At 52.4% G+C, this 24,252-nt stretch overlaps 1 pseudogene and 1 gene segment (V, D, J or C); one reads left to right on the top strand and one right to left on the bottom strand.

The window, feature by feature from the left end:
* Positions 1 to 124: 124 nt before the first annotated feature.
* On the bottom strand, positions 125 to 1,868 carry LOC309604237 (Ig heavy chain V region C3-like; the record flags this gene model as incomplete). The annotated part of the segment is given in 2 exons: positions 1,850 to 1,868; positions 125 to 469 (listed from the first exon to the last, which is right to left on the bottom strand).
* A 10,639-nt stretch (positions 1,869 to 12,507) lies between these two features.
* LOC309604238 (olfactory receptor 6F1-like) lies at positions 12,508 to 23,982 on the top strand (annotated as a pseudogene). Its single transcript has 3 exons — positions 12,508 to 12,550; positions 12,730 to 12,809; positions 22,978 to 23,982. The product of its transcript is annotated as an olfactory receptor 6F1-like (transcript).
* Positions 23,983 to 24,252: the final 270 nt, after the last annotated feature.

The raw sequence follows: 24,252 nt of genomic DNA, 5'->3' as shown, positions 1-24,252 counted from the left end.
ACACCTGCGGTGCACAGGGGTGGCACCTGACTCCTTGGGAACAGCCCTGAGACCTGCCCCCTCCTCGTCCCTGGCAACATTCACCTTCCCCACATCTCATGCACCCTGAGCTGGGCCCCAGCACCTTTCTGTTCAAGCTCAGCTGGATTTCCTGTCCTTGTGTGAACGGCACAGAAGTAGCGGGCAGAGTCCCGGGGGTGCAGGGCACGCAGGGACAGAGACGACTCGGACTGGGAATTGTCCCGGGACACCGTGGCTCGACCCTCCACTGCTGCCCCGTAATTCTTGGTACTACCCAAGAGGTTGATGAAGGAAACCCACTCGAGTGTGCCACCGGGTGCCTGACGGTACCAGCGAATTGCAGAGGTCCCGAAGCTGAAGCCGTACCCACGGCAGGAGAGGAGCACGGAGTCCCCGGGCACTCGCAGCCCTCCGCCGGCCTCCACCAGCCTCAGCTGCGCCCACACCCCTGCGGACGGAGAGCGCAGGCAGCCGGGCAGGGCGCGCCCACGGCCCGAGGACCTTCACCCGCCGCCCCGCCGCCCCCCGCCCCGGCACAGCCCCAGCCGCCACCCCCCTCTCTCCCGCCAAAGCCCCGCGCCCGGGGCAGTGCCCCGCCTGCCCTCCTCGGGGCTGAGCCGCGCCTGCTCCCGACACTGCGGCCCGACCCGCTGCCCGACAGCCTCCCCCTGCCCCGGACCCTGCCCCTGCCTCTTCCTCTCCTTCGCCCTCTCCCTCTCCCGCCCACGCCACCCGCTCCCCGCTCCCCCGCTCAGGAAGGCGAGCGCCAGGCGACAGCGCGCCCGCCGCGGGAGCAGCCGCTGCCCCGCAGCCCCGCGGCCCCGGCACGGGCAGGGCCGCCCGCGGGCAGCCCCAGCCCCGGGCCCAGCCCCGGCCTCGCTGCCCTCCCCGCCCGCCTCTCACCTGCCGGCCCCGCGGCCAAGGACAAGGCCAGGAGCCACGGCCCCAGCCCGGGCGCCATCGCGCCCTGCCGCGCCGGGGACGGACGGGGCCCAAGGGCCCGGCCCCAGCCGCACAGGAGCCCAGCGGACCCGCGCTCCGCACCCAGCCTCAGCCTCAGCCTCATCCTGCTCATGCCCCTGCCCCTGCTCCTGCTCCTGTCCGCCTCGGCCCCTCGCCGGGGCAGCGCCGACGCCTCTGCCCGCCCCCAACCCACCCGGCCCGGCCCCCCGGGGCCGCGGCCCCTCCGGGCCAGGAGAAGGGCGGGCGCGGGGAGGGACGCGGGCCAGGGGCGTGGGCAGAGCAGGAGCGCGGCGCCCCGCCACCCCAAGGCTCCTGGCCCCTGGCTCCCAGCGCGGCTCCCACGCTCTCCCGGCTTCTCGCCCAGCGCCAGCGCCAGCGCCAGCGCCAGCGCCAGGGCCGGGCTGTCGGGCCCGCAGCGGCCCCTCGCAGGACCCTCCCCGTGCCCCGCACCTCCAGCCCGCCCTGGCCTCACTCCCGTCCCCTGCCCGCGGCGACCAAGACATACAGTGCAGAAAGAACCGTCTGCAATTCTGTCGCCTTGCTCCACACTCCTCCTTTCCTTACCAGAGATGTCCCCCTTCCCCACCGCCACTGCAGCCCTGCAAGCCCCGGATCATCCCTCCCATGTCTTGCAACCTATTCTTGCCCTTGTTTCCTGCTGGGCTGTACAGCTGTCTTGTGGGTGACCAGTGACATCGGGCTATGTCCACTGTGCCTTCCACGTTGAGGAAACAGCAGAGGTGGGCAGTCGGAGATGCTTGTAGGGCGGTGCTGGGGCTGCAGGGACCTGCTCGGGCCCTCAGGAGCCATGTCTCCTTGTCATCCTTCCTGAGATGGGAAAGTGTCCATGGACACGGGAGCTCACACAGCCAGAAGTGCTCCATGTTAGCTATCCCCACCTTTCCCCACATTTGCCCTGCCTGTACACTTGTCACGCCTGCCTAACCCACCTTCTCTCTATGTCCCAGTCAGAGTCCTGTTACTCCCTTGGCACTCTTCTGGCCTGTGCCAACCCTGAACCCAAAAGCTGAGAAGTCGTGAAGAGAAAGTAGTTGTAATGGCCAGGGCACCCTTGGGTGACTTTTCTTGTCATTCCTGCAGGACACAAGAAGGTGTCCTTCAGATCCAGTGTGGTGATGCCCAGTGCACTGCAGTTATGCTTGTCCTGGTGGCAAAACTTCTTGTGGGAGACAGGACCTTGGTGGCTGCAAGAGGCTCCCTGGCCTGTTCTCCCCACAGAACAAGCTGAGTCCTGCCTGGGCTCTGGGCTGCCCAAACCAAATTGCCTTTGCGTCCCCAGTGCTACCAAACAGTGAGCACAACCCTGGGGGAACCCCATTATCATCATCATCATCATCATCGTCTTCATCTTCCTCTTCATCATCTTATTCATCTTCATCAGTCATCATTATTTGATGATCTCAGGGCAGTGTTAGGGGATACCTTTCACTAGTATGTAGAGCTTCTTGCCTCACGGGCTGCAATGCTATCGGTCGCTTAAGTATATCTTAATTTTACTATGCTTTAGCTTTTCTCTTTATTCATATTTTCCAAAGGAGTTGACTTTATGCTGACTGGCGTGTGTGTGTGAGGATCTCATCATTTAACTATGTGCAGCACAGAGAAGGTGTCGTGGTTTAACCCCAGCTAGCAACTAAGTACCACACAGCTGCTTGCTCACTCCCCCCCACCGGTGGGATGGGGGAGAGAATTGGAAGATTAAAAGGGAGAAAACTCTAGGGCTGAGGTGAGAACAGTTTAATAATTAAAGTAAAATTAAATAGAACAGTTTAATAGGTGAAGCAAAAGCTGCGCACGCAAAGAAAGCAAAACAAGGAATTCATTCACTGCTTCCCATCGGCAGGCAGGGATTCAGCCATCCCCAGGAAAGCAGGGCTCCATTACACGTAACGGTTACTTGGAAAGACAAACGCCATCATGCCGAATGTCCCCTCCCCTTCCTTCTTTCCTCAGCTTATATACTGAGCATGACATCATATGGTATGGAATAGCCCTTTTGCGGTTTGGGCCAGCTGTCCTGGTTGTGCTCATCCCAGCTTCTTGTGCACCTGGCAGAGCATGGGAAGCTGAAAAGTCCTTGACTTAGTGTAAGCACTGCTTAGCAACTACTTAGCAGCAACTTAGCACTACTTAGCAAGAACCAAAACATCAGTGTGTTATCGACATTGTTCTCATCCTACACCCAAAACACAGCACTCTACCAGCTACTAAGAAGAAAATTAACTCTGTCCCAGCTGAAACCAGGACAGAAGGATACCCTGCCCAGTGCTAAGGCATTACAGTAAAAGCTGCTTTCCTGTTCCTTGGCTGCTCTGCAAAGAGTAGAAAGATGAGGGTTTGTGGTCCATTGGGTAGCTGTGTCGAGGGCTAGGGCTGGCCAGGAGCAAAGCAGAGACATGGATTCCCTTGCTCTGCCCACAGCTGGGTCAAGACCTCGGCCAGGATGCTGTCACCCCAGTAGCACTGGGTTCTACAGTGTCAGCTCCCAGAGGAACCAACAGCAGGTAAGGATTGATGCTGCAACTGGAAGTTATGTCCAGGGGTGTTGGTCGTTTCTTTGAGGGGTGTTGGTTTCTGTGTGAGGAAGTGAGGAAAGCTGTGTCTCGGCTCATCTGCAAACAGTCCCATGGTCCTGCACTTCTAAGTCCCCAGTCTGAATACCTCTGCATAGATCAGGTCTTTGAGAAAAGTAGGGAGGAGCTGGGATGGGAGATGTTGGAAAGGTTGATATAAGAAGGAGAGGATCATTTCAGAGACGAAAGCACTGCCAAAGTTGAAAGATGCAGGGCCTCACCCCTCCCGTGCTGTTCTTGACAATGCAGATTTTGCACAAGCGGAAACGGGGCTTAGCTTAACGTGGTGTTCCAGAGCACAGTAATAAATCGCAGTGTCCTGGAAAGAGACAGTCGCTATTTCTAAGGGGGCTGTTTTATTTTCATAGACCACCATAGAGAATCGGCCATTGCGGAACTTGTCATTCCCTGAAGCTCTAAATGCTTGCAGGAGAAACGTCAAAGTTTCCCCCCGGAGCTGGCGGTACCAGAAGAAATTCAAGTTGCTGTCACTGTCCTCGGTGGTGGACTGGCAGGGCAGAACCACTCGCTGCCCAACTGTGGTTGACACTTCAGAGAAGAACTGCTTCTGTGGGTCACCTCCAACAAGACCTGCAACACAGGCAGAAATGTGTCTGCAGAGAATCTTGCTTCCTTCTCTCACTTGCTCTATCTTTAAGGCTATGTTTTACCCAAACCTTTGTGTCTTTCCAAAGAAAAGGAAAGTTCAGATATCTATTACCATGACCCCTCTGCATTTCTCCCTGACCTCATCATCTTGTCAGCACAGACCTCTGTGTAGCCTACTAAAACTCTAAGAAACAATAACAAGTGCACAAATATACCCACCTGACTGGATTAGCAGGACACATGCTGACACAGCCATGGTGAAGATCATTTTTCCTGGCTCCATAATCCTTGTCCCTTGGGTCACTCTCAGCACACTACAGAGCAAGGCACTCTTGGCAGCACAATGAAATGACTGCATCCTGCGGAGTGTGCTGGGGAGTGTGTGACATAGTCACACCTCTGGGGTGAGGAGGGCAAGAATGAGGCCCATTCACCTTTTGCCTTTGCTTGTCTTCGCAGCAGAGTGGACAGTCTCAGTGGCTTCCTGCACTTTTTCCTGGGTTTCCCCGTCCCTTCATAAGATTTACTCTGCAAGGGAACTTCTCTCTCTCGCTGTAGAGTGTATCTACTTTTGCGTGCTCTTTGTTCGTGGGAGGGCTTTTGAAAGCATAACGGCTCCTCATAACGTTCAGGGCTCTGGGAAACACAGGTGTAGTGTTATTTTTAAAAGGTTTCAGGTTTCTCTTAGTTCAGCCTCTGTTATTTTGGAAGCAGCTGTTCAGTATTTCTCCACACATGAGGTCTCGGAGACAGGGGGGAAAAAAGGTATCATATATCCTTATCATAAGGGGGAAAAAAAGGTATTTTAATGGGTGAACATATAAGTTCCTAGAATAGGGAGATGGAATCCAGATTCCAATGGGTTGGCTCAGTGATGGCTGGGGCAGGGCAGGCTGGTGGGGTGGTGGAGTGGGAGGATCTGCAGCCCCATTCCCAGTGCAGCTCTACACCTGCATAAGGGCAGGGTATGGGGCTCCCCAGCTCCTGCTGGCACAGTGGAAAGGAAAGGGACTGAGACTGAGACAGGGACAGGTGCTGGAAGCAAAACCCTGGTGTTTGGAGCTGGTGAGTGGAGAACTGCCAAGGAGCAGCCCTGGCACTGGGAACAACTGCTCCTGGGCAGCACCTTTCTTTCTCTTCAGCCTCCTGGCAGATCTGCAGCCTTTAGTGTGTTTCTCATTTTGGTGGGTACTTCGCATACAGTGGAGAGAGGAGCCTTCACTGCTGTGCATTTAATTCTGCAGTAATGTACTCTTCCGCCAGTCAAGGCTGCAAGGTGACCTTGGCCCTGTAAATCACAGACCGTCAGCTGAAATCTGCCCAGGTTGTGAACATCCCCTGGACAAAGCAGCCACTGTTCTTGGAGGACCCTGCAGTGCCCAGAAGGTACCTGGACTCACTGCTCCCAGATGACCAGTACCAGAAGAAGGAGGGATTTCAGTGCAAGGAGGTGATGGTGCAGGTGACTGCACCAGACTACTCAACTGATGTGAGCACTGGGAGAGTCACAATGGGAAGGAGCTGGTTTGGTGCAGTGCCTGTGGGAGGGCAACAAGGTACCCACACTTCCTCCTTTGGACACAAAGGCAAAGTCCTGCACCTGGGGAGGAACAAGTCCATGCATCAGTATGTGCTGGGAACTGCTCAGCTGTAAAGCAGCTTTGCAGAAAATGACCTGGGTCATCCTGCTGGACATTAAGTTGACAATAAGCCAGTAATGTTTCCTTGCCTCAAACAAGGAGCTCATAAAGCAAGCCCTGTCCTTTTGTTCTCTCTAACACTTTGGACAACAGCTGTGTCTTGGGCTGGTGAGGAATAGAGAGGTGACTTCTAGCTATGCTGAGGCACTATGAATACTGAATTAAGCTAAGAACCCAAACTGTTGTCAAACCATCCTTGTTGGGGCCTGAAATCAGCAGTAAAACAGTGTGAGCTTTGCAGGGGCAGGAAGAAGAGGGCTGAAGATACAGAAAGTTGCGTTTCAGTGCCTGTGCTGTGGGCAGTTCTCTGCCAGGTCTGTTCTGTTGTTGTTCAACTGCACTCAGGCTCCTTCTGGCTCTGGCTGCTTTGTGGAGCTCATGGACAGAGCAGTGTAGAGTGTTCTTGCTGTGACTGGCAAATACCCTCATGATAAGTGACACACAAGGACACACAAACATGCACATGCTCATACAGACCCGTGTAGAAGCATGTGAAAATCTGCACTGACAAGCACTTGCACAAATGCGGACAAGTGCAGACAAGAGAACACATGCATAAACATGACCAACTGTGCACTCAACTGGGGACACCCTGGGGACAGTCCTAGCAGGGATTCTGGGCAGCATTCTGGGGAAGGACAAGACCCTAAACATGCTAATGGTGTTGTCTAGGTACCCAGGGAGACTGCACAGAGAGGGGAGGTGTATTGGGACCCTTGCGGAAGACATTGTATCCAAGAAGTCAGTGATCTTGGGCAAGACATGTCTGCTCTACTGGGCCTTGCACTAAAGACTTGAGAAGCCCCTACATTAGCACAAGTAGCTGCTGCAAGGGAACCTGCTGGAGTGCCCTGTGCCAGCCTGTGCTGCGTGCTGGTGGGTGTTATGGCAGAAATAACCTTCCAGAGTGTAAGGACGAGATGTATGATTTCTTTTTTTGTTACACAAAATAAAAGGCACCACAGCATGGGAGTGGAGCAGAAGCTCTTTCTGGATGGGATCTGCACAGTGCATCTTGGGAAAATCCACCTGGGTCTGTACAATGCTGCATGAATCCAGGGTTCCCAGCATCTGAAGGGATGTAAGCTTTACTTGCTATCTATATTTCTCTTTTTATTTTGTCTTACTAAACCAGGTATTTTATTACACCATTTGTTGTCAGGCCTTTCCTTCTGAGATTTGGAATGGCGCCTGCAACAAATCTCTCCCCATGCCTCTCTCGAACAGGAGGAGGCAAAACAGGCCAGCAGAATTTTCCTGAGAGCAGTGTTAGGTGTGGGATAGGGTCAAACTCAGGAGATGGGCCACTCCTTGCCAGCAGGGCCACAAAAAGACCTAAATGTGTGACCCAGACTGACATAATTTACTTGACTCCTCCAGCATATGAGAGTTCTCTGCCCACGGTGATGTGTTTTGCTCTGGAAATGCTTGGGCCTCTCATCCTGTCACGCAAAAGGTGCCTTCCCTGGGGAATGTGCCTGGCATAAAGCAGGAAATGAAAAGACAGCAATTCAGGAAACCTAAACACAGCCCATTGCATTAGCTGGGATGCTTTGCATTCAAGATGAGCTTGTCAGAAAATAATCACCGCTGCAAGGGATGCCTCTGGCAGCCTGGGGCAGTAAAGGTCCACCATAAAAGGCAGCCCAGCTCCTTGCTCTCTCATCCGCTTCTCTGGCCTCCTTCTCTGTGGGAACTAGGTGAGTCTGAAGTCCCTTCACCTTCTCCACTTTCCCTCAAAGGAGGTCTCACCTTAATGGACTTCTCAGCTGATACCAGCTTTGTCATATGCCAGATCTTGGGGCTGCTTGTTGTGGGAGAGGGAGAAAATTAGACACAGAGGGAAGCTGGGACTGTACTGAGGTGGCTTCTGGAGGGAGGGGCTAGGCAGTAGCTGCATAGGAGCTGGTGGCTGTTTTTGGGCCCTGGCAGGATGAGGCCAAGAAGCCCTCATCCATCTCTGCACAGCCTTCACCTCCTGGCCCTGCCTGTTCTTTGGCTCCCTCATGGTGTGGTGACAAGCTGCTCCTCACACATCCCCACGTTTTGCTTCCTCCCTGCCCTCTATCAGGTGCATCTTGGGCACCCAAGACATGTCCTGCTGCGACCAGTGCCAGCCCTGCCAGCCCTGCGGCCCCACCCCGCTGGCCAACAGCTGCAATGAGCCCTGTGTCAGGCAGTGCCAGAACTCCACCGTCGTCATCCAGCTCCAGCTAGTGGTGGTGGCCCTGCCTGGACCCATCCTCAGCTCCTACCCACAGAACACCGTTGTGGGATCCTCCACCTCCGCTGCTGCTGGCAGCATCCTCAGCTCTCAGGGAGTGCCCATCACCTCTGGCTGCTGTGACCTCTCTGGCATTTCCAGCTGCTACGGTGGCAGAAGGTGCCCCCCCTGACAAAGATGCTGGCAACGGTCTTGAACAAGGACCCCCGGGAACTCAGAGCATGATGCTGGACAGAGGATCAAACTTTGTGCCGTTGTTTTAAGAGCAGCTGACCATCTCTGGCTTGCCCTGCAAGGGCAGACTGGAAAGGGCCAGCCTGGGCTCTCAGAAAACATAGCCAATGTCTATCTTTCCTCTCTTCCACTCACCCTTTTCTCTCTTTTCTTTGCTGCTTTCTTGTGCTCCCCTCAAAGCCCACTGTGAGGACCCCAGAAACCAGCCTTGAATGACCTGCTAGGCTCTCTCCCTTTGCTGGGCAGGTCAACAGGAAAAGCGAAAGAGATTCTTGGCTTCTCCTGCTCCTTCCTGGACAGGGAACCTCCACTTCGAATGACCTAATTTCTCACTAAACTAAAAGAGTGGCTGATACACCAGAGGATCAGGTTGCCATCCAGAAGGACCTCAATAGGCTGGAGAAATGGGCTGACAGGAACCTCCTGCACTTCAACAAACAGAAGGGCCACATCCTGCACCTGAGGAGGATCAAGCCCATGCATCAGGATGTGCTGGGGACTGCCCAGCTGTTTAAAGCTGCTTTGCAGAAAAAAACCTGGCTTGTCCTGCTGGACACCAAGCTGACAATGAGCCAGCAATTCGCCCTTGCCTCAAAGAAAGCCAACAATATATTCTGGGCTGCACTGGGAGGAGAGTTGCCAGAAGGTCAAGGAAGGTGATCATTCCCCTCTAGTCAGCACTGGTGAGGCCACTCCTGGTGTACTGGTTCCAGTTCTAGACTCCCCAGTGCAAGGCAGCTATGGAAGTAGTGGAGAGAACCCAGTGAAGGGGCACAAAGATGATGAATGAAGTGGAGCATCTCTGCTAGGAGGAAAGGCTGCGAGAGCTGGGTCTGTTCAGCACAAAGAGAGCTTTCAGGGGGGATCTTATCAACATGTATAAACACCTGAAGGGAGGGTACAAAGAAGATGGAGCCAGGCTCTTCTCAAAGGTGCCCAGTGACAGGACCACAGGCAATGGGCACAGGCTGAAACACAGGAGGCTGTGTCTGAAACATCAGGAAACACTTTTTTTATTCTCCCTTCTTGGAGATATTCAAAAGCCATCTGGACATGGTTCTGGGGAACCTGCATTAGATGGCCATGCTTCAGAAGAGTGGTTAGACAAGATGATCTTCAGAGGTCCTTTCCAACCTCAACCATTCTGTGATTCTCCAGAAGACTTTTTATGAAATAACTTTTCCCACAGTTTCTAAACCCTTCCAGGATAGCAGAAAAGGGATGCTTTCAGCACATGCCCATGATCAAAAACCATAGAGGAGGCTTTTAAATTTTCAGTCAGTACTCTCTTGCTGTAGACCACCTTCTGTGTCTTCCAAAGGAGCCTTGGTTTCTATTACCCACTTCTGCTTGTTCCTGGTGATACAATACCGCTCTATCACAATCTTTTTAGGGTTGTCACTGTCTGGATTTACATCATAATCCAACACAAGATTCCTCAGTGCCTCAAAACTGATTTTTCCTCTATTTGTTGCATCTAGAGTGATGCCTTTAACCTTTAACAACACTTTCTTCAGACTGCAAGTAGCTGTAGGATTTAGGGCCTGATGACATAAACTCCACAACATTCTCATCTGGCAGACACTTGCCCATCAACTTGCCTAAGCAGTCGCCAAGCAGGGAGGTCCCAGTCCCCTGGACAACTCATAAGTATCATAGAGTCTGTGTCAAGATAAAGGCAATGGTCTTGCCAGAAACTTAAGAGATTGTAAAGCTCTAGGTGCGCGTATACTGTTCTGAAGCAAGCTATAGAAATGTTAGTGTTGTACTCTAGGGTCATGCACCCTTTGGCACGCTTCCATGAGACAGTGGCCACATCCTCATCAATAAAGTCTCACAAGAGGACATATCGTAAGCTGGAGAAAAGAGGTAATCATACAACTCATCTGGTTGTCTTACGATGTTTGAGTAGGCTGGATCTCTGTCCAAATTTTCCCCACAGAGAATCTAAAAAGTTTTGCAATGTCATGTTTTGCAATGTTTTCTTACTATGTTCAGGCCACAAAATGGCATCTTATTTTGACCTGTCATCTTCAACATACTCAGCTTTTTTGTCATCATCTGTGCACCAAGCTGGGTAGCCTGAAGCTTTGTGCTTCTGGTGGAGGTAGTTTTATATAGTCTGAGAAGAAAACGCTCGTGGTGGGGTCATGGAATCATGGCAGATTGCTCCTCACACACACCTGTGCTCTGATTCCTCTCTGCCCTCTCCCCCAGGTGCACCTCCAACCCAGAGACATGTCCTGCTACAACCAGTGCCTGCCATGCCGGCCATGTGGCCCAACCCTGCTGGCCAACAGCTGCAATGAGCCCTGTGTCAGGCAGTGCCAGAACTCCACCGTCATCATCTAGCCCTCCCCCGCGGTGGTGGCCCTGCCTGGACCCATCCTCAGCTCTTTCCCACAGAACACCGTTGTGGGATCCTCCACCTCCGCTGCTGCTGGCAGCATCCTCAGCTCTCAGGGAGTGCCCATCACCTCTGGCTGCTGTGACCTCTCTGGCATTTCCAGCCGCTACTGTGGCAGAAGGTGTCCCCCCTGCTTCACTACTGTGCTGCGGGAGACATGGGGAGAAGAGCCAGGTCTGCAGCCAGGCACCCCCGCTGGCCCACCGCTGGCACCAGCACTGGGACACAGACAGAAACTCCCTGCAACAGTGGCAGCAGCGGGGCAGGATTCACAGCTGGAGCGGTGGTGGTGTCTGGCGGTGCCCGGGAAGGAGCAATTGCCCCCAGTGGCCCCGCTGGCTCCCAGTGAGGAGCAGCACCTCTCTGCTCTGCACAGGGAGGCGGGGAGCAGAGCTCCTCCTGCCCACGGGCAGACGGGCAGCCCTTGGTCCTGCTGCAGGGACCGGCCACTGCTGGCATGGAACATACAGGGCCTCTGCTCGGGCTTCTGACTTTCCCCAGTGGCTCAGCCAAGGGAGCCCTGAGCAGGTGCTTTCCTCTGCTCTGTAAACTCAGGGACTCCAGTGCTGAGTTGCTAAGGCAAAACTTGACCTAGGAAAGACCAACCAGAAGGGGTTTTGCATTTCATTACTTTGTAAAAGCTCGGATATACAATTAAAAACTGCATGGTACAGGCTTTCAAGGAGCTTTTAAAACAATCCTGCTAGCATTAAAAAGTCTTCCCATGGAGTCAGGACTTTGGGGTCCACACTGACAGGAGAAGGGGATGTTGTGGTCACAGGCACCTTCAAGCACTCCTCACAGTGGCTCAGTGTTGAGACCATGAGCTTGTTTTACAGGATTCAGAACCTTTGGAATTGAGGCCCAGGAGACAAGGTAAAAGTGTGGACTGGACACACTGAATGCAGCCTCATGGGAAGCCAGGTTCCTGCTTGATGAGTGAGTCAGAAAGAGATTGGCAAAGTTTCCCTAAGGGGCTGGAAGTCTGAGGTGAGTGAGAGCTGGAAGGAGGCCTCTGGGAAGAGACTGTGGGCTCCAGCCAGTCCCTGGGGAACTCTGTGTGGCTTGAGTAGCTGACAGAGCAGTTCAAAGCCCATGGTCAGAGGCTTCAGTGGCACAGAGTGAAGGATCAGCCCTGCTCCCTGTCCCAGCTGGACTTCATAACTGTGTTTCCAGGGAGCTACTGGCAAGAGGACAAACAAGGCCTGGACAACCAGGCATGGCCAGGGGAGCATGCAGATCAGTCACGTGTTCACATGGGATCAGCTCCTCTCATCCTTGTTCTCCATCTGTCTTCCCATGATTTCTCCAGGCCAAACTGCCTTGATCCTTCCCCTTCCCTGTCTCTGCTGCTTCTGCTAAGCCCCCCATGTCTTGCACCATCCTAAAATACTTTCTCCACTGCATCCCGTAATGAGTTCTGATCCCACTGTAGGCAGAAACACCTCTGAGTTTATAAGATGATCCTCTCTTCTCACCCTTCTGGAAGGTCTCACCTCCAGACAAGGAGTCAATTGTGGTACCTGAAGGGATGGGGAGAAGATATTTGTAAGGAAGAGGGTTGTGTGTCCTCTTGCCAGAGAGAGGTGGTGTGTCTGACTCTGGGTAGGATGTTTACAACAGGTGCTATTTCCAGAGACATTTGAGAAGAGAGAGAAACCCCCTGTAGGGAGAGGGAGTCAGACTCCTGCTTCCTGGTGCCTTTGACTGTTCATGGTTCTACCTCCTTTCAGACACCACTGAGGGACAAGGAGCATGTCGGAGGCTTTAAGGGGGGCTGTCTCTGTCCTCGAGAAAGGTGGGTGCAGGCCCCTGTCTCTGGCTGGGCACTGGATGGCAGGAGAAGTTCAGCATGGACACTGCTCCCTTGCTGGGGGCTGGTTGCGCTGGTTGTGATGTCCAGGAGGAGCCAAAAGCAGGAGAAGAGCCTGCAGCCTCCTATCTCCTGACAGCAGACTGCTTGATCTCTTCCTTCAGGCTCCTACAGGAATTCGCAGGTGCCCCAGGCCCCTTTGGCCATGAGACCTGGAGCTGAGAGGCAGCGCTTCGACACCAGGGTATGTCTGCCCGGGAGAGGATGCTGAAGCACCTTCTGACTGGGAGGGCGGTGAGAAGCCCAGCTGTGGCCTCTCTGCCCGAAAAAGGATGACCCAGTGCTGAAAAACCTCCCTTTGGCCCTTGCAAACCTGCAACACAGTAATGGTCACAGTTTAGTGCCTTGCCTGTAATTTCTCACCCTACAGAGCGTCCTCACGGCAGAGGTGTGGAGTCCCAAACATGCCTGAATGAGAAGACTCTCTTCTTCATTCCCTCCCATCACCTCTTTACACACATTGCCAAGATCCCCCAGGGGCCTTCTCTTCCCCAGGCTGAACACTGCCAGCCCTCTCAGCCCATCCTCACAAGAAAGATGCTCCTGTCCCTGCACCATTTGGCTGGGCTCGCTCCAATATCTGTCTCGTATTGGGGAGCCCAGAAGTGGACCCAGCGCTCCAGATGTGGCCTCACCGGCGCTGAGTAGAGAGGAAGGATCAAGTCCCTTGTCCTGCTGGCAACGCTCTTCCTGCTGCACCCCAGGATGCTGTTGGCTTTCCTTGCCATGAGGCTGCATTGCCACAGCAGACTCAGGAATGACCCTGAACCACTGAAACTGAATGGGACACAGCAGTGAGTATTCAGGAGCAGTAGCCCAGCTGCTTGTCCAGCTCTTACTCTTCCCTCAGCGTCCACCAGCGACCACTGTAGGAAAAGAGGCTCTTGGTTGGAGACATGACTTCTCCTGTGACATGGTTTAGCTGGTGAAGGGTCTAGAGCAGAAGGCTTATGAAGAGTGGCTGAGTGAACTGGGGTTGTTTAACCTGGAAGAAAGAAGGGTGAGGGGTGACCTTCTCGCTCTCTACAGCTACCTGAAAGGAGGTTGTAGCGAGGTGGGGGTCGGTCTCTTCTCCCAAGTAACAAGGGATAGGACAAGAGGAAATGGCCTCAAGTTGTGCCAGAGGAGGCTTAGACTGGATATTAGAAAAAATTTCTTCATGGAAAGGGTAGTCAGGCATTGGAACAGGCTGCCCAGGGAAGTGGTTGAGTTCCCATCCCTGGAGGTATTTAAAGAACCTGTAGATGTGGTGCTTAGGAACATAGTTTAGTGGTGGACTTGGCAGTGCTAGTTTAGCAGTTGGACGTGATCTTAAAGGTCTTTTCCAACCTAAACAATTCTATGATTCTACCAGGGGAGATCTCATCAATGTGTACAAGTATCTGATGGGAGTCTGTGAGAAGGTGGAGCAAGGCTCTTCTCCATGGTGTCCAGTGACAGAAGAGGAGGCATTTGGCACAAAGTGAAACACAGGAGGCTCTGTCTTAACACCAGGAAACAATGTTTGACAGTGAGGGTGAGGCAGCACTGGCACAGGATGCCCAGAGAGGTTGTGGAGTCTCCATCCCTGGAGACATTCAAAAATCATCTGGACATGGTCCAGGCAACCAACTCTAGGTGAGCCTTTCTGAGCAGGGTGTTGGACCAGGTGACCTCTAGACATCCCTTCCAAATTTACCAATTCTTTGTTTCTGTAACCCGAGACACGAGGAGAGGCTGAGAGAAACAACGTTCTTCAGCCTTCAAATGAGAAACTACAGGAAGAATTTTTTAATCTTCTAACACTTGATTGGAGTATGAAGAGAGGAGGGAGCTTCTGGAGCCAAACTTGGAGGATGACCTTTTGGTTTTACCCATGAGGCTGAAGCATGGATGTAGATGGATCCCAGTAAGAATGGTGCTCTGGCTGCATAAGATGTTGATTAAAATGCCATGAACTGGAAATAACACAAGAAGGAAAAGGGGGATAGCACAGGAAACCTTATGCCCCTTCAGATGCTACCAAATCCTAATTATGGATCATGAAATGGACCTCAACTCACAGTTTGTCACACGGTGCAAATCCTGCCCGTGCTGAGATTCACTGACATTGTCATCTTTGGATTTTTCATGGGAATTTCTTAGAAATAGACGACTCTATTTATCATTTCTACTGTTGAGCAAAATAACATTTGTATGAAAACATGGTGTTTCACTCCTAGATAAAGACAAGGACATGCTTGTGACATCACTGCCAAGTGTGAAGTGATATATTCAGCACAGCACAGGTCTGTGCCCACCCAAGTCAGCTGCCATGTGGATCCCTAACTTATAGAATCATAGAATGCTTTGGGATGGAAGGGACCTTTAAAGGTCATCTGTTCCATCCCCCCTGCAATTGGCAGGGACATCTACAACTAGATCAGGTTGCTCAGAGCCCCATCCAGCCTGGCCTTGAATGTTTCCAAGGATGGGGCATCTACCACCTCTCTGGGCAACCCTGCACATCTGTGTTTCAGGGGTGGGGGGCATAGAGGTGACCTGCCCTTGCTACCCTTGCCTTTGGGTGCAGGCCATGCCCCCTCATTCTGGGGACAGGTAGGAGGATGAGGAGGAGAAGGTCTGGGGCTGTTTTAAAGGTCTTTTCTCAGACCATTATCACTCCTGCAGCCTTTGAGGCCATCTTCTGACGGAGCTTCTCTTCCCAGCACAGGGCTATACAAAGCAGGAGGATCTCCCTTCTTCATTGGCATGCAAGCTGTTGACTTCTCAGAGCCTCCAGCAGCACTGGGATCCTCACTGAGGGACAGCAGTGGTCAACCTCCCTGTCTACAGGACACGCTCTGAGGTCAAGAGGCCATATCTAAACAGGGATGCCAGAATACAGGGCTTGATCACCACTGGCCATGGAGAAGCTGAGTATGTCTTCCTCAGCTCCAAGAGACAGTGTCGGGAAGGGCTCCACTGCCCTGTGTCTCGCCTTCCCCTTCCTCTTCCACTTGTGCCCCCACCTTACGCCCTGCCACCTAAGGCAATGCCTTTCTTCCTTGGCAACCTAAGACAATGTCCACCAAGAAAAGGATTATGTGGAGGCAGAGGTTGGGATGCAGAGAACTTGAATGACTCTGAACAGGAAAATGAGATCACTTCTAGAAGAGGGGGCCAGAGCAAGGAGAGCACTAGCAGCTGTAGAAAGTCTGTGCCCATTGCCCACAGTAGAGATCCCACAGGGCATCCATCTGCCTGCGCCACAGAAGGAGAGGGGCCAGCAGATCCCCCATGTTGGCTCTGGGGGTCTTACAGTCCAGAAGAACAGAAGATAAGAAAGAGATGAGAGAGAGTGGAAGGTAAGGAAGTTACATTTTGGTCATGTTTTCAGAGAGCCCCAGCTGCCCTCCTTTGGAAGGGGAGCACTGGTTGCTCAGCCTCTCTGAAATCAATGGCCAGGAGCTCTGTCCTCAGTCTGGCATCAAATTCTGTGTTCCTAGGGGTCCTTGTCTTAACTGTCCTGGGGCAGAGGGCGGGGGGGCGGGGCGCACCTTCTGCAGCGCTGCAGCTTTTCGGACCCTTTATGAAGAGGAGTTTGGGGCTTTGGCCTGGAATCTGATGGTACCAGAGGATGAAGTCATTCGATTGTATCTTGGGGTGTGAGCAGTTGATGCTAATGCTGGTACCCTCGGAGGTCTCTGCCAATGGCTCCTCCTGCACCTGGGCTCTGCCTGCAGCCACTGCCGAGACAAAAGAAGGAAAGGCCAAAGATCATCAAAGGTCGCCCAGCTCTGATGGCCCTTTTCCCAGAGAAATCTTTTCTTCAAGAAACAGTCAGGAACAGTGGCAGTGAGACAGAGTCAGACCGGAGTGGGTGGGGATGAAAGAAAGAAATAAAGTCAAAAGGGGGAAGGAATGAGTGACTTTGTTTCCCGCTTTTGACTCATTAAAGTTCTGCTGCATTCAAGCCTGGCCTCCATGTGCTCCTTCCCTCTCTGGACACTCCCCAAGCTGCCAAAGGAGAAGGGTGTTGGTCAGGGTTGGAAGAGGGTGAGGGCACAAGGCGACCCTTCTCCATTCACAGAGGCATGGGAGGTTTTCACACCCTGCAGCGGCTCCTCTTTGGGGAACCATCCCTTGGAGCTGAGGAAGTCATCCCTGGCTGCTCTGCTGCCAGCGAGCATCAGGCCTTGCCTTGCTGTGTCTCTGCCCACAAATGCCCAGAAAGGCAGGAGGCCCTGAGGGGTCAACAGCGCCATGAGCTCTTGAGGAAGGACGTTCCTCTTGCTGTGGCTGGAGCTGCGCTGGCATAGCAGGGAGAGGGTGTGGGGCTCTGGGAGATGATTTGCTTGGCAGAATGGCAAGAGTGGTAAAGCAGGGAAGAGCCTTTGGGATGGCCCATAGCTGCTACTCCTCCTTCCTCTCCCCTCCACCACCCAATGGAGAGGCCATGGCCAGCAGGCATGGGCAGGAGTAGCAGGGAAAAGTTGCCCATGCTGCTGAATGCGTTGAGGCTGGAAATTGGAGCTAAGCATGTGGGAGCTGAGGGCTGTCAGCACAGAAATGGGGGCAGTGAAAGGGTGTATTTCTGAGGGAGAGCAAATTGCTCTGATACAGAGCATGCAGGAGAATGTGAAGATCAACAGGGATGAGGGTGCTGGGTGCACTTCCCAAGAGAGCTGCAGGCAAGTGCAGAGCTCTGGACGGCTTCCTTGGTCCCCCCAGAGAGTTTGTGCTCAGGAATTGGCTTCCATTCTCGGAGGAGAGGATTCTTTTACTGTTAATCTCATCCCTTCTGACTCGAGGAAATGTCTCTCAGCAACCACTACAGTCTCATATCCTATTTCCTGCATGAAAATTCAGATGTCTTGACAAAAGTGGACAAGTGGAAGAATGGAAATCCCCACACCTGTGTCCTCCATCAAGAGCAAATTATGGCTCATGACGCACATGTCAGGATGGCTGAAGGCCAGAAGATTTATAAGGGCATTTCGCTTGCATGTCTGAAATCTTTTCTCCCTGGTCATGCTATTAATAACCCTCATCTGCGGCAGCACAGTTGGACTTCCTAACCCTACTGCACTAAACCTTGTCATAAGCAGAAGGTACCTCAGGTCCTTTACAGTGGTGATACCATCTGCAGTTGTCCTTGTAGAAGAGGGAGGGATGGCATTTCTTCTGACAGAAGAGTAAGCCCTTCGGCCAAAGCACTGCCAGAGCTCTGCTACTGGCTCTTAGCATGACCTCTAGGTTGGCTGCACAACCAAGGAGGTCTTGGAAAGGTAGGAAGAAGGCACAGGCTCCATGCAGGTTTTACACTTCAAAGTAAGGGCATTGTAGCCAGAGGTTATGCTTTTTTAATGGTGATTTAAATCATGCTGTGGCTCTCCTTTGGGGAAGGCAGGCACTGAGCTGTCTCAACCTGTGCTTCCCATTTCACTGCTGTGGCCTCTTCCTATGGCCCATTCACCTACATGGGAGCCCCCTCAAAAGGGTCACTACGCAGAGCAGTGGCTGTTCTTTGCATCGTTCTCACTCCCCTACTGAATCCCTTGAGTCACACCCGAAGAAACAAGGATGTGAAAGCTGCTCTGAGCAGGTTCAAGAGCTGGTGTTTCTTCACATGAAGGAAACAAGTGGCAGGGTGCCATCACCCTAACCCAAAGATCACAGTACATCAAGGAGTTAGTGACCCATGTAAAAGAGAACCTGAGGAGGCCCTGGCCTCTGCTGTGCCGAGCTTGGCCTTCAGGCCCATGTTGTGCTGCACAGATCCCATGGCCAGAGGACAAACTCAGCCAGTGGATTGTAACCCATGAACCTGTAGGCAGCTTCTGCTCGGTGCCAGTGATGACCTTTACTTGTGTGTCCTTGCCTGTGTCTAAAGTGCAGTAAGAGGTTCTCATGTGGACATTGTTTCTGTTTGACAGCAGAAATGATGAATAGAGCTGCTTGATTTTATGAAAAATCCTCTAAAAGTTTGACTGACCAAAATGGGGTAACCCTTTCTTGGGCAGGATCTGTGTGGTGTGCTGTGCCCTGATTGGAGCCACCCACTTGACAGTACATAGTTTAGGACTCCTAGCATCTGAAGGATGTAGGGTCATTTATACTGCCTTCCCTTTCTTCATAGTCTTAGTCTAAGAAATGGCATTTAAAGTGATGCTTTACAGAGTCTGGGTTCCTTTCTTATGGGAATCAAAAAAAACCAGCAGCTCGCTGTGCAAAACATTTGGTGTAGTTGGTAGGTCCCAGTGGGAAATGCCTTTGTAGAGAAAGGATAGTGAAGAAGAGATAGACTGAATGCCTGGCTGGCCCTGCACACAGCCGTGGGGGGCTGTCATAAGGCCCTTGGCCCAGGTGGTTTTCCTGGTGAACTGGGAAAGCGAGGAGGAATTAGGTGAATGTCCCAGCCCACCTGAAGTATTAACTTGTTTCAAGAAACACAGGGTAGGGCAAGGAAAAGGGAAGACAGACTTGTGCTGTGTTTGTTCTTACTACTGTGCTTAAAGTGCATATGGGGATGTTTGAAGCTGCAGCAGTGGCCTGACATGAGATGCGGGCGCAGAGCAGCTCAAAGGGGTCTGGGCAGCAAATGGCGGGATGGGGGCATGGGGCAGGGGGTGCACGGCATGTCATCCCCCCTTCCCTGCAAACAAGCCCAGGAAGGGATGTTCCCTCTTCAGCACGGGGATAGGGACGGGCACGGGCGGGAATGAACATATCCCTTGTGTTCTACTTGTAACACTGTGGAGCTAGCATAATAAGCAACAGGTTATGGCTCTGCTAGATACTGGGGCAGAAGTAACCCTAATTCATGGAAATCTGCCTTATTACTCCAAGAATAAAGTGGTGAATGTTAACAAAATCAGGGTGAGGAAGGGGCAGAAGAATTGTCTCAAAAAGTCTTTCTAACCTTGCAGCTAGATTAAGGGAGTCAGGGAGTGCAGTTTCCCTTGGTGATGAGAGAAGAACCAGCCCCAGCACTGTCTTGTAGCAATCCTGGAGTGTGAATGCTCAGTGGCCACCTTTGGGCAGCAGAACTGGTGCTGGGGGACAGACCCAATACCAGGCTGAGGTGCTGCATGCAACTGCTCCCGGGATGGGTGCTGGTGCCAGTGAATGTAAGGAATAGGATCATGACACATCTTTGCAGACTCCTTGTAGAACTGCTTATGGTGATAGGCCTCTGTCCAATACAGTGATCGTTTGGTGGGGTGTGAGTTTTTTTCATATTCAAGCAGAAGCATGTGTTTCATTTGCCTCAAGGGGTACAATACAAATTCCCCAACAGCACACATATCTGTGTGTGTGCATGCCTGTGAGTGTGCGTACCTACCCCTGTGCGCATACAGGTGTGCGTGTGTGTGCAGCCCTGAGGGTACGCCAAAGGTCTTGCTAAAGTCAAGGTACACCACAGCCAGTGCCCCTCCCCTTCCCCACAGCGCCAGTCACCTCCTCATAGAAAGCAATGAGGTTAGTCAGGCATGATTTCCCCTCAGTAAATCCATGTGAGCTACTCCCAACCCCCTTCTTGCCTTTCATGAGTTTGGAAAAGGCTTCTGAGAGTATTTGCTCCATCATCCTTCCAGGGACTGAGTAGAGACTGTCCCATCAGCTCCTGGAACACCCCTGGATGTATCCCCAGTGGTCCCACCAACTTGTGTATGTCCAAATGATAGTAAGAGCTCCTTAGTTCTTTCTTCTTCTACTGTGGGTGCTGCATCATTCCCAGAGAGTCTGTGGGGAGGCTCAGGGATGTGGCAGGCCTAAGGAGAAGCCATAGCAGTAAAAACTGAGGAGGAACAGGCATTGAGTACATCAGCCTTTTCCCTATCAGTTGTCATCAGGTCGCCACCCTCACTGAGCAGTAAGCCCACATCTACTTAGCCTTCCAAGCACCTCCATCCCCTGGTTAAACCCCATACCCATGTCCAAGGTATTCGAGGACAGATGGATAGGAGGGAGAGGGTTTTTGTGCGGGTGAATGGGCTCAAGCTGGGCATGTTATGCTCATCAGCTGCATAGGCCCTTCACACCAAGTGCAGATCATCTCCCTTCAACCACATTGAAGCCTTGGACACGGGACTTGCAGAAGATGTCTCTGTCAAGTCCAACACCTGTGTGGTGGCCCTGGACAATGTAGGCAGTCTCTCTGTGGGTGTGAATCTTCTCAACTAACTCTGGATTCCTAGAGGTCGAGACTTGTGCGTGCGTGCATGCATGTGTTGTTTAAGCCAGCTGTCTCGTCTATCTTGAGGGTCAACAGAAGAAAACTAGGTGCTTGTAAGGCATGGATTGCCTGATGTGTAGGAGACAGGGTGAACTGAGGCTTGACAGTGCCTGTTTCTCTCTGCTGATGATCAATGGGGCAAAGGTGAGTAGCTGCTTGGAGACACAGCTGCTCTGGAGGCAGGGGGGATCAATTTCCCCCTACTCAAGTCTTGTCTGGCTTTGCACTTAGATCTTTACTTAGATCTTCACTTCAATGAGGACTGAAGACATAGGCCTTAACTGCAGCTAGAGGCTCAGAAATGAGGTAGGTGAATCCCTTACCTTACTCTCTCTGTAGCCTTGTGTCCATGGTTGCCTTTAGTTCTCTCCCACCCTGGAGGTTTCAAGACCATGTCAGTATCCAGCACCAAATACTTGACACTTCCAGTCTCTTGGGACGTGGCTCTTTCAGACATCCTCTGCATGTCAGCAAATGGCTACACAAGAGAGCACTGGGTTCCTGACAAGGTCCACATACCACAGCTGCTGGCAGGAGGCAAACACCCAGCCTGACAGCCACTTGAGCGCATTGTATTGCTGTTTGATTGGCCTGTGTGAAGAGGGAGCAGTATCTGCCTGCAGCAATTCCATGCGATCCCCCAGAGATCAAACTCCCTGTAGCACACGGAGGGGAATCAGAAAACTATCTCCCCAGTGTGGACAGTTTGAGCTTCAGAGTGTGAATAAGGTGGGTGTGGGGATGATTTCCTGCTAATGATGCTGGTGACTCTCTGATGTACGCTCTCACTATATGGAGCTAAACTGCAGAGACTTTACACTGTGTGTGCACACAAAGCTCCCCTTTGTGGAAGTACAGCGGTGGCCGTGAGGGGGAAAGAAAATCGGGAGCACAAGCTCTCAATACCTACCAGGTGGATGGAGAGGAAACAGGGTCAGGCAATTGTGTACAGCTTGAAGTGAGTCGGCAAGGTGAGAGCTGCTCATCCACACTTCTCCTGACATCAGTGCATCCAGAGTCCCTCCAACCAATCAGCCTCTTCCCAATGTTCTCCCTCAGCTGAGGGGACCACGGCTTCATCTGGAGGATGGTGCATGAAGAGATGTCGTTTGGACCATTTCCATTGGCTGAGCTGGTGAGTGAAGCCTGCCCAAGACATAAAGCATAGACTTGCAATGCCTTGCACGTTTAAGGAGAGCTGGATTTAGGGGCATTTCTCTGCTCTTTAGCCACATGGGATTTCTGGTATGGAAATTCCTAAGGAGGAAGAAAGGAGAGAAAGGGTTCATTCAGACGGTGGTCCATCTCTCTCTGTCTTAGACACCACCTGAGGATGAGATTGGTTCTCCTCTAGAGAAATGATCAAGAATCCTCCCTTGTCTGCAGGGAGAGCATAGATTATACCCTGCATTTTGGCTGGCTTCGTAGCAGAGCTGCCTTGGGGGGGGTTCAGCTCAGAGAGTTTTGCCTTCAGCCACTGAGGCATGGATACCTCTGTGCAAGTTGAGATGTCTGACTTATCCATCTGAGCTTCTCACTAGGCTCCTGCCTTAGTCCTCAGAGACAACCTGGCACTTCCAGAGGGCTGTTGGCCATGTACGTAAGGGAAGATGAGCCATGTCTCCCCAGTGCCTTTTCTCTGTCCATTGAGAAAGAAGGAGGGTAAGCTGAGGAGCTGAGATAGGAGTATTTCATTGTAGTCTTTCAACTTGGTCAGCAGAAATCCTTCCCCTGACTCTGAGATGGCAAGATTACAAAGAGGTGAACCCTACCCCTAGAAGCTATACTGAGAAGCAGATGTCAGTGGAGGTAATGGAGGTATTTCCAAAAGCTTCTTGTGCTGGGACTTGGAAGAAAGCAAATATACAAGACCACGAGTCCTTGAGCAATGACTGTCAGACTAGCCTGCTGCGGTGTGCCACTGCCACCTCAGTCAGAAGCCCTTGCGTTAAGATGACCTAGAAGAGGTGAGAAAATCTCTTCCAGTGCCATGTTATTGTGACAGTTTTCCAATCCCTCAGTCTCAGTTCGTGAAATCACAACACCATATTGCCTGCCGTGAAGAGTGCAGGTATGTTATGCCCTTCCGCACTGCAAGACCCTTTCACGTAGCTGGAGACCCTCAGCCTGCTGTCCATAGTTTCCTAAACAGGATTTTCATCTGGAAACGGTACAAGAGTGGAGGAATTCATCCTTCTTGGCTTCCCAGGCACGTGGCATTTCTGAGTCTCCCTTGGTATTTGCACTGACGTACTCCCTGACAGTAACAGGCAATGCATCCATCATAGCCCTTGTGCTGACGAACAGGAACCTCTGTACCCCTATGTACTTTTTCCTCTCTAATCTCTCCTTTCTGCAGATCTGGTACACTATGGGTGTTGTTCCCAAAGCCATAGGAGTCATGCTATGAACTAGCCAGGCCATGTCCTTCAGTGTCTTCAAACTCTGCTTGTTCTTTCTTCTCTCCCTATGCTCCACTGAGTGTTTTCTCCTGTCTGTCATGGCCTATGACCGCTACTTAGCCATATGCTACCCCTTGAGATACAGCTCCCTCATGAGCAGTGTCCTCTCTGCTTGGCTGGCACTCAGCTCCTGGCTGGGAGGTTTTCTGGCCGTCTCGCTGCTGGCATTTCTGACATCCAGGCTGACATTCTGTGGGCCAGAGGTCATCAATCATTTCCTCTGCGATATAGATTCCTGCCTTGCCCTCTCCTGCAGTGACATGTGGCAACATTCCTAGTCTCCATTAATTGTTGTGGTGGCCTCCTGTGTGCTCACCCTGGTCTCCTACGTCTACATCATCTCTTCCATCCTGAGAATCCAGTCAGCCCATGGCCAGAAAAAGGCCTTTTCCACTTGCTCTGCCCATCTCAGTGTCGTCACCATCTGGTATGGCTCCACCATGTTCCTGTACATCAAGCCATTGGCCCAGAACTCCCGGGATCTGAACAAACTCCTGAATACCTTGAACACGGTTGTAACTCCTTTGTTGAACCCCTTCATTTACCCACTCAGGACCAAAGAAGTGAAGCAAGCTCTGGGGCGGGCTTTCCAGAAGAAGGGAAGTGGCTTTTCAAAGGGCCTCAGTGGGACCAAAGAGATTCATCCCCTCCCTCCCACAGCTTCTGCCTTGCAGAAGTTCCTCACCAAAGTGTAAGTGCACCTGGGCATCCCAGGTAGGGAGAAGCCACCAGTTCCCCAGGCAGCTCATCTCACTCACCTCACAGCCATCTTAGGCGGGGCTGAGCCTCGATTCTAAAGCTCCCACCTCCCTCTCTTCGCTCCTGGGGAAATTCAGAATGTCTCACAATGCTCTAAAGACCAGCGCTTGGAAAAGGTCACAAACCCCATCCAGAAATGTTCTCCAGCAGAACACTGGACGAGTGGTCCTCCCACAGGTTTGTATTGCAGTTTCCTAAGTGTTTCA

Source organism: Platalea leucorodia (genome assembly GCF_965183815.1).
Source record: "Platalea leucorodia genome assembly, contig: HAP1_HAP1_SCAFFOLD_504, whole genome shotgun sequence".
In the NCBI taxonomy this organism is placed as follows: domain Eukaryota; kingdom Metazoa; phylum Chordata; class Aves; order Pelecaniformes; family Threskiornithidae; genus Platalea; species Platalea leucorodia.
This window is presented reverse-complemented; position numbering and strand designations above follow the sequence as displayed.